This window comes from Orycteropus afer, unplaced genomic scaffold (genome assembly GCF_000298275.1).
Source record: "Orycteropus afer afer isolate SDZICR_OR568_19922 unplaced genomic scaffold, OryAfe1.0 scaffold00484, whole genome shotgun sequence".
NCBI lineage: Eukaryota > Metazoa > Chordata > Mammalia > Tubulidentata > Orycteropodidae > Orycteropus > Orycteropus afer.
In genome coordinates this window covers 2,188,582-2,199,404 of record NW_006922071.1, presented here as the reverse complement: position 1 = coordinate 2,199,404, position 10,823 = coordinate 2,188,582, and positions in this window count along the sequence as shown.

Below are 10,823 nucleotides of genomic sequence, written 5' to 3'. Positions count from 1 at the left end.
TAGCAACTGGTACACCATCCGATCTGCAGCCTATACAACTATGAGACCAGAAGAACTAGATGGTGCCCGGCTACCACTGTCATCCACTTGGAAGGGGATCCCTAAAATTTATAGAAAACTCCAACACCTCAATAACAAAAAGACAAATAATTCAATTAAAAAATGGGCAGAAGACAAGAATAGACACTTCACCAAGGAGGATGTTCAAGCGGCCAACAATCATATAAAGAAATGCTCATGATCATTAGCTATTAGAAAGATGCAAATCAAAACAACAATTAGATACCATCTTGTCCCAGTTAGCAAAGTTCAACAAGACAGAAGATAACAAATGCAGGTGAGGATGTGGAGAGATTGGGACTGCCATACACTGCTGGTTGGACTGTAAAATGGTACAAGCACTATGGAAAGCTGCTGTGGACCAGCACAGCCACTGGGCTCGGCACTTAATTTCAAAGGTGACTTCGGGTGAATAGGGAGTCGGCGATTTGGCTAACATATTACAAACAACTCAAAGGCTGAGTGTATCTGAGAGCATTTATTGCCTTTAGCTACATGTTTTTATAGTATAACCAGTTTCTTCTTTTGATCTTAATTTCACAAGCACAAGCTTACACAAAAGCACAAAAAGTAAAGTACCTTATCAAGAACAACAAGTTTACAAGTTCCCATTACATCACAATTCTAAGTACTACAACAATGATCATAGTTATTGTTTGGGCTTTTTGTCATATACCGTGAGACTTTCCATTACGTCGGGATCCTTTTCTAGTCACTAAGTAAACTCTTTTTCTGTCCTTTGGAAATATTTACTTTTAAAATTTGCATTGTATCTTTTTACTAATGTTGTGAGATGCTTTTTTAAACTTGCCTTTTGTTCATTAGTTAATAAACACCAAGGGTTTCTCATATTTTTGTACTGTCACTGGAGATGTTGTGGTGGTCCTTGGTTTTTTCCAGCATGAGTTCACTTTGTTCCAAATCATTGAAAAAATCCCCTTCGGACAAATATGTCTGTGTCATCTTTAATATTGCTTGCAGTACTGGAGGTAAATGTTCTTCTGGAAAATTTCCAGAGGGTTCTTTTGTGTCCAAATTACTCTTAGGTAAGTTCTTACGTTCTCCCTGCTCCATGAACTTTTCATTATAACTAGAAACAATCATTCCCATTAAAATTATTAAAATCATTAAAGGACAAAAACAAAAGATAAATATAGAGAGAGCACACTTGACCCCAGGAAGCCTGTTGTTTCCTTGAAACAATTGCTTCAGGCCAGTGACTATGCACGCGGACCCCACCGGGGCTGTCATGGCAGAAAGCAATATGGAGATTCCTTAAAAAGTTGGAATTAGAAATACCATTTGACTCAGCTATAACATTACTAGGCATATATCCTAAAGAAGTGAGAGCCATGACAAGAACAGACATATGCACACCCATATTAATTGCAGCACTATTTACAATAGCCAAATGATGGAAACAACCGAGGTGTCCATCAACTGAGGAATGGCTAACCAAACTATGGTACATACACACAGTGGAATACTATGCAACCCTAAAGAATAACCCAGAATCTGCAAACCACCACATAACGTGAATGAACTTGGAGGATATTATGCTGAGTGAAATAAGTCAATCACAGAAGGAAAAATATTGTATTAGTCTGTTATTGTAAAAGTCAGGGAATTGTTTGTCTATGGAAGGAAATTTTCTTTGTTGGTTACCAGGGGTGGGAGGTGATGGGAGGGAACAGTGTTAAGTAGAGATAAGTATTGATTTGGGTTCAGAGAAGGGCAGTGTACCAAATGTGAGTGATCAACATGGTGGCATTGAGGAAGAGGAAGACATAGAGAGGTACATGGGAGGTACAGACTACAAAGATGAACTCTTTTAGACATACAGTACTGCATAGTCAATGAAGGTGAACATGGGTATACCGGTGGATAGATGGGTGAACAGGATGAACTAGTACGTATGTCTGTGAAGCAGGGAGTGTACCCAAGACCATGTATAGGTTGGGCAGACAATAGTCCTATAAGTGTATTTGTATGATCTGTAAGAACTCCCAGGTGTATAGTAGAGCTGGGAGCTCTGGTAGCATAGTGCCTATGGCACTGGACTGCTAACCAGAGGGCTGGCAGTTCAAACCCACTAGCCATTCCTCGGAAGGAAGATGGGTCAATCTACTTCCGTAGTGATACTGCCTTGGAAACCCAAGGAGGGGTCACTATGAGTCGGGTCTGACTCGAGGGCACATAACAACAACAACAACATAGTAGAACTGACAAGGGACAAGTTTGTAATCACTTCTTGGTCACAGCCAGTTATACAGAGGGACTGAGTAGTTGAACCAGTGAGCTCAGGACAGTGGTTGCAGGGGACATCAAGCTCAATTGGCATAACATACTACACAAAACATTGTTCCACCTTCTACTTTGGCAAGTAGTGATTGGGATCTTAAAAGCTTACAAACAGCCATCTAGATGCAATGATGGGTCTATCCTCATCCAGAGCAAAGAAGAATGAAGAAAACCAAAGATTCATGGAAACAATTAGTCCTAGTGACTGATAAACCATGCGATCTTCAGCCTCTATAACTATGAGGCCAGAAGAACTAGATGATGCCTGGCTACCACTGTCAACCACACAGAGGGGGATTTATGTAGGAGATCCTGGATAGAGAGGGAGAACAATGTGGAACAAAACTCAAAATCATTTTGAAAAAAAAATTGGGGGGATGGACCAGGTTTGCTGGTCTGATAGAGGAGCCACTGAGACTATGGCCCCTAGCTGCCCTTTAGGTCTGCAATTGAACCCACACCTGTGGCTTCCAGTCAAACAAAAGACAAGCATATGAGCTGAATATTTCCCTGAGGTAGATGCACTCCTCTGAGAGGACAATCATGGGAGAAAGAAGGGCTGCTTATGTACAGGGAGACAGCTCAGGGAGCAGGAGTGCAAGGAGGGATGGATACTGGGCAGACATAACTATGGAGAGGAAGTGGGAGGAGAGCTGTTGCATTGTGGTAAATTGTGGTCAATGTCATGAGACAAAGTGTATGTGAATTGCTGTATGGAAAGTGAATTTGCTCTGTAAACTTTCACCCAAATCACAATTGCAACAACAACAAAAATGAGTTGATGGAGAATATAGTGAGCTTCCTCCTCCTTATCTAGTCAGTAATTGTCAAACTTTAAAATTCTAAAGTATAGATAGGTTACGATTCATATTTTAAATGATCCCCCCCTAAACATCTTTGACATATGTAACCACCTAACAGCCAACAAAATTCATATGCACAGCCATTACCCAGGGACTACTCCAGTGCAGGAAATCCACATGCTCCAAGAGGTAATGGTGTGTGCAAGGCATGCAATTAGATGTCATGTGTTCCTTTCCATTCAAAACCCCCACAGAGAGGGTGAAATGCAAAAGAAAAAAAAAAAAGGTACAATTATAAAGAAAAAGTAAGGTCAACGTATTTGTCATTATCCATCTAGCTGTTAGGATTGTACAAATAATATTAACTAAGAATATAATTTAAAATTTTACCTTACATATATCTATATACAAGCTCACAAAGAACAATATGAAGTTAGAACTCGATGTCTATTTCAGTGGAAGTGTTTCACTGTACTAAAGCATCGTGAAGTAGTCTTTAAATGTTAACTGTGCATTTTCAACTTTACAATTACTGATCATGCTGTTGAAGTTTTTAACACAGTAATATCCAATTAAAACTAAACTCCTTGAAAAATATTTGTAGCCATTTCTCGAATATCCAAATTGTGCCTTCAATTATGTCAGTGGTAGAAAGGTCATTTTAATTCTAATAGCAATATAAGTCACAATAGTCAGTTGTTAACTCAGTTATCAAGTATAATTTGCTTCTAAGATTTAATATAGGAGTACTAGATTCAGTTAATTTCCTTTACCTGAGGTGTAATTTTAAATCTACATTTTTCATATAGTCAGCTGACGGGAAATATAAACATACTGGAATACTACTAAATTGGCTCCTGTGAAATAAATCTTTCTTCCATTTTGGGCTGACAAAGCCATAAAAAAAGATATCCATTTATGGTTTAAATGGTTAAGTCACTTTTGCTGTATAATTTAGAAGTAAGGAATCCAAGCAGACAAAGCATATTGTCAGAGGTGTTTGAAGACTTACTTAGCTGTCGGTTTCAGTACTTTGCTGTGTCAGGTGTGTGAAATCATGTTAAATCAGTGCACTGCAATTGTACGCTTCTTTGTTGCAAAGGACTTTCTTCTAAGCTACACCATTCCCAACTCTGGCTTTAATACCTGATTTTTTTTTTTTAAATTTTACTATAAATATTCCAATGTGATGGCTGTTACATCAAAATAACCTATTCAAATCAATTGACATTAATGCCATCATACATGTCTGCTATATTAAAATAAATATGATGGATTTATGTAACTAGCCAAATGTATAATTTTATTGAAAGTGAAACTTTAATATCCAGGTTTCCATGCCAAAATTAAACACTGTTGTCAGATGCTCACACACTGCCTAGATCCCTGTGAGGTATTTGCTTGTGTGTGTATATATGCACATCTACATGCTTCACATTGCTTGGTTCTACAATGGACACCAGTGGAAGCAGCAGTCAAGACATCAGACAATGTATGTCGTTGTTGTTATGTGCTGTCGAGTTGGACCCGACTCATAGGGATCCCTCCTTGGGTTTCTGAGGCAGTATCACTATGGAAATAGATTGCCCAACCTTCCTTCCAAGGAGTGGCTGGTAGATTTGAACCGCAAGCCTCCTGATTAGCAGTCAAATGCCTTAGGCACTATGCTACAACGTATAGCACTGGGCAAATCGGCTGCAAATGACTTCTTTCAAGTGCTGAAGACCAAAGATGTCTCCTTGAAGACTAAGGTGCACTTGACACAAATCATGGTATTTTCAATCGTCTTGTATGCATGGGAGAGCTGGACGATGTATAAGGAAGACCGAAGAAGAGCTGATGCTTTTGAGCTGTGGTGCTGGTGAAGAATACTGAAAGTACCATGGACTGTTAAAAGATCTAACAAATCTGTCCTGAAGGAAGTGGAGCCAGAATGCTCCTTTGAAGAGAGAAGGGCCAGACTTCATCTCACCTACTTTGGTCATGTTGTCAGAAGGGACATTCCCTGGCGAAGGATGTCATGCTTGGTAAAGTGGAGGGTTGACGAAAGAGGGGAAGGCCTTCAACAAGATGGATTGACACAGTAGCTGTGATGATGGACTTGAGTACAGCAAGGATGTTGGAGCTGGCACAGACCTGACAGTGTTTCGTTCTGCTGTGCATAGGGTCGCTATGAGTCGGAGATGACTCGATGGCACCTAACAACAACAACAACAACAACAACAACACATGTACATATTTGAAGTTGTTTTGTTTTGGTAACCCAAAGAGAAGCAGATTTTGCTTTTTCGTATTGTTCCTTATTTTCAACATTTTTCCTGATTTTCAATAATTAACCAAAGGGAAGGATGTTGTTGTTGTTGTTATGTGCCATGGAGTCGGACCGGACTCATAGCGACCCCTCCTTGGGTTTCCAAGGCAGTATCACTACGGAAGTAGATTGCCCCATCTTCCTTCCGAGGAGTGGCTGGTGGGTTTGAACCACCAACCTTCTGGTTAGCAGTCAAGTGCCCTAGCCACTATGCTACCAGAGCTCAAGATACTTTTTTTTTTTGTTTTCATCTCCAATATATATTCCTCACTTATAAATTGTAAACAATGCCGAATATTACTATTGGGCTCTGTTTTATTTATTTATTTTTAAATTGTAGTTTGGGCAAAAGTTCCTATAGCACATTAGTTTTCCATCCAACAACGTGTGCACATTTTGTTTCATGGCATTGGTTGCCGTCCCCTTAATGTAACTGTGCTCTTCCCACTTCGGCCTCGTATTCCCTTCCATTCATCCTTTCCCGCACCTCCCCACATTCGGAGTTTTGTTTTTGGGCAAATGCTGCCCTTTTGGTCTCATATGGTTGGTTATAGTGAGTTATGCATTCCTCTTTGGTGTTGTTATTCAGTTTATAGACCTATTGTTTGGCTGAAAGTTGATCCCCAGGAGTGGGTTCAGTTCCAGGTTTGAAAGGTGTGTCTAAGGGGCACAGTTGTGGCAATTCAAAAAATCTCTACTAGGCCTGTAAGTCTGGTATTTTGTTTTTATGATTTTGAAGTTTTCTCTACATTTTTTTTCCTCCCTTTTTATCTGAGACCTTCTATTGTTTTCCTAATCAGAGTTATTGGTAGTGATTATCTAGGTACCATCTGTTTCTTCTTATCTCATGGTGGAAGCTGCGGTTTTTGTGGTCCATTACTCCTTTGGACAAATTGTTCCCTTGAGTCTTTGATTTTCTTCATTTTTCTTTTCTGTAGATGAGAAGAGAACAATAGATTCATCTTAGATGGCTGCTCTCAAATTTTTAAGACCACAATTACTACTCACTGAAGTAGGATATAGAACACTGTCTTTATGGATTATAATATGCAAGTTGACCCAGCTGTCCCCAAGACTATAGTCCTAACTCCCTAAGCCCAGTGACTCATATCCCCATTTTGTTGTTATGTGCCGTGGAGTCGGACCTGACTCATAGCGACCCCGCTTGGGTTTCCGAGGCGATATCACTACCGAAGTAGATTGCCCAAACTTCCTTCCGAGGAGTGGCTGGGGGGTTTGAACCACCAGCCTTCTGGTTAGTAGTCAAGTGCCTTAGGCACTATGCTTACTTATTCATTTTTTTTAACTGTTCGTGTAATGTGTCTCCTCTTATCTCTTGCTTTCTGTCTTCAAGTTTTCTTTTCTCTCATATGACCATGTAACTATAGCAATTTTGTCAGATGCATGACACTTCTGCTTTGTTCTATTATTTATTATCAGACTCTATGATTTATGTTTCATCTCTATTTTTCACCCTAATTGTCCACCATGTACTCTATTTTAATGGTCATTCTTTCTTGTTTTGATATTTTGGTTAAAGAAAAATGTATGCAGTTTCATCATGATTTTTCGACACACATGACACTTTCTGACACTAAAGTCAGGTCAGAAGATCCTTGGAGCACTTTCTAAACTTTAATGTCTGGGTGTACAACTTTGAGAAAATGACCTTCTCATTATACATGCCTATGTTTACCTATAGTCACTATGTCTGGTCATCGGTTTGACTTTGCAAATCTGTGCTGTAAGAGTAATTAGTCATAATTGTTGATCACCACTTACCCTTTTGCCTCCTTGTTATTCAAAGCCTATTTCTCCTGCCTGGACATGAACCAATCAAGTTCAAGTCTACATTTCTAATGGTTCTACAAAATGAGAAGAAACAGCTAGTAAAAAATGGAATGTGCAATGTATGAATTATAAATCAAGAAAAAATTGAAAGTAGTTAATAATGAAATGGAGCAGTTGAAGATTGATATCCTAAACATTAGTGAGCTGAAATAGACTAGTATTGACCATTTTGAATCAGACAATCATATGGTCTACTCTGCTAGATTGAAAAGGAATGAATATGTCATTCATCTTGTAAAATTCTATCACACATTCTCCAGCATAATTTTTACCATCAAACTTATGTTTTCCAACTGCTCCTACTTCTTTGTTTCCAACTATCACATGCCAATCATCAGTAATTATCTATGAATCTGGATTGCATGTTTGACCAATTGTAGCCTGCAAATATTAGTAAAAATCTTCATTCTTTTTTCCATCTTTGGCGTCATTTTTGGTGCATATATTTGAATAATATTTATATTAACTTGTCTTCCTTAGCTGTATGGAAGCTCTGGTGGCATAGTGCTTAAGGCATTTGACTGCTAACCAGAAGGCTCACAGTTCAAACCCACCAGCCACTCCTCGGAAGGAAGGTTGGGCGATCTACTTCTGTAGTGATACCACCTTGGAAACCCAAGGAGGGATCACTGTGAGTTGGATCTGACTTGATGGCAGTGCATCTATCTATCTATTTATTTATTTTCCTTAGTTGTATTGGGACCCTATGTACAACAGAAAAAATATATATATATATTGCCTGGTCCTGTACCATCCTCACAATCATTCCCATGCTTGAACCCGTTGTCACAGCCACTGTGTCAATCTATCTCATTGAGGGTCTTCCCTTTTTTGCTGACCCTCTACTAAGCATGATACCCTTCTCCAAGGATAGGTCCCTTCTGATAATATAAGCAAAGTATGAGAGATGGTGGTTCAACATTCAACCCCTGACCTATCAGCAATCATTTTGTTAAAGTAAAAGATCCCAGAGTTGGGTTTAAAAGGCATATTTCTCAAATGAGGTTTATTTGCTAGATAATACTTTTAAGGGAATCAAACTGAGGTAATACTTAATAGGCCTAGTTGTAGCAATATTTTAATCTGAAATCTCTCTTCCAACACTAGTTTCTTCATTGTGCTTGTTTTCATTGCCTCTTCTACCACTCTAACAGAAATACCATGAAAGTATGAATTAAACAAACAGGGATATCATTTTCTTACAGTTTAGGAGGCTAGAAGTCTGAGTTCAAAGTGCCAGCTCTAGGGACTGGGAGAAGGCCCCTTGATCTTGTGCTCAGTTCTGCCTTTTGCTCCCAACCCACTGAAGCCGGAGGCTTCTGATAATTCAGGCAGCTGCTGGCTACTGAGGCTGACAAACCCAAGGTCAACAAGTAAAATGGCACAGTACCAAGATTATCAAACAAAATGGCAGGCCACTAGTTCAAGTCCAGAAAGAATCCCATGACCAGCAGACAATAAGGCAGGCCCCTCACTGATGATTCAGCCAAAGGCAGGATCCAAGCTTACCAAAAAGCTCAAGACCTTTCTAAATGGTGTGTTCTTATATACAGGAAGCAGACTACCTCCCTGAGGCAGCTACTCAGCTGCTCACAGTAGATTCCACCACGGAGTTCCTTACCAGTCTCATCATGGGGAATAACTACATCCAGCTACCCAGCCACTCACAACCAGGCCCAGCCAAGTTGAGACAGAACCTTTAACTACCAATTTTCTCTCCATTTATCATGATGTTGCTTAATGGCCAACTTGTGAGGATTTTTGGTTTCTTTATGTTGAGATGTAATCCATATTGCAGACTTCAGTTTTTAATCTTCATAAGTGCTGAAAGTCATCTTCACTTTCGGCAAGCAAGGTTGTGTCATCTGCATATCACAGGTAATGGGTCTTCCTCCAAGCCTGATGCCTCATTCTTCTTCCTATAGCCTGGCTTCTCATTATTTGCTCAGCATAAAGATTGAATAAGTATGGTGAAAGGATACAACTCTGATGCACTCCCATCCTGATTTTAAACCATGCAGTATCCCCTTGTTCTGTTTGAAAGACAGCCTCTTGGTCTATGTACAGGTTCCTCGTGAGCACACTTAAGTTTTCTGGAATTCCCATTCTTCTCAATGTTATCCACAATTTGTTATGATCTACACAGTTGAATGTCCTTGTATAGTCAATAAAACACAAGTAAACACCTTTCTGGTATTGTGTGCTTTCAGTCAAGATCCATCTAACATCAGTAGTGATATCCCTCATTCCATGACTTCTTCTGAATCCAACTTGCATATTTGGAATTTCTCTGTCAATATATTGCTGCAACCATTTTTAAATTATTTTCAGCAAAATTTTACTTGCATGTGATATTGGTGATATTGTTCAGTCATTTCCACATTCTGTGGGATCACCTTTCTTTGGAATTTGTACAAATGGACCTTTTCCAGTCAGTTGGTCAGGTAGGTATCTTCCAAATGTTTTGGCATACACAAGTAAGTGCCTCCAGCACAGCATCCATTTGTTGATGCTTAAATATCCATTTCAGTTGGTACCCCATCAATTCCTAGGAGCCTTGTTTTTCACCAATTCCTTCAGTGCAGCTTTGACTTCTTCCTTCAGTACCATTGGTTCTTGATCATATGCCACCTCCTGAAATAGATGAAGATCGGTCAGGTTTTTTTGGTATAGTGACTCTGAGTATTCTTTTCATCTTCTTTTAATGTTTGCTGTATCATTCAATATTTTGCCCATAGAATCTTTCAATATTTCAACTTATTGGTTAAATTTTTTCTTCAATTCTTTTAGCTTGAGTAATGATGAGCATGTTTGTCCGTTTTGGTTTTCTAACTCCAGGTCTTTGCATATTCCAGTATAATAATTGACTTTGTCTTTTGAGCTGCTCTTTGAAATCTTCTCTTCAGCTCTTTTATCTTCTCATTTTTTTCCATTTACTTTAGCTACTCTGTATTGAAGAACAGGTTTCAGAATCTCTTCTGACATCCATTTTCCTTTCCTGTCTTTTTAATGACCTTTCATTTTCTGCATGTATGATGTTCTTTATGTCATCCCACAATTCATCTGGTTTTCAGTCATTGGTCAAATCAATTCTTTGGATGATCTCCAAATTCGGACAGGATATAAACAAGGTTGTATTTTGGCTCTCATGGACTTGATTCAACTGTCTTCAGCTTCAAATTGAAGATATATATATATATTCGCAGTTGATGGTTTGTTCCACAGTCAGCTCCTGGACTTGTTTTTGTTTTGGCTAAAGTTAATTGAGCTTCCCTGTCATCTCTTTCCATAGATGCAGTTGATCTGATTCCTATGTATTCTGTCTGACAAAATCTATGTGTATAACCACTGTTTATGTTGTTGAAAAAAGTTATTTGCAATGAATAAGTTGTTGGTCTTGTAAAATCCTCTCATGTGATCTCCAGAGTAATTTCTGTCACAAAGGCTATATTTTCCATCAACTGGTGATTCTTCTTTGCTTCCAACTTTTGCATTCC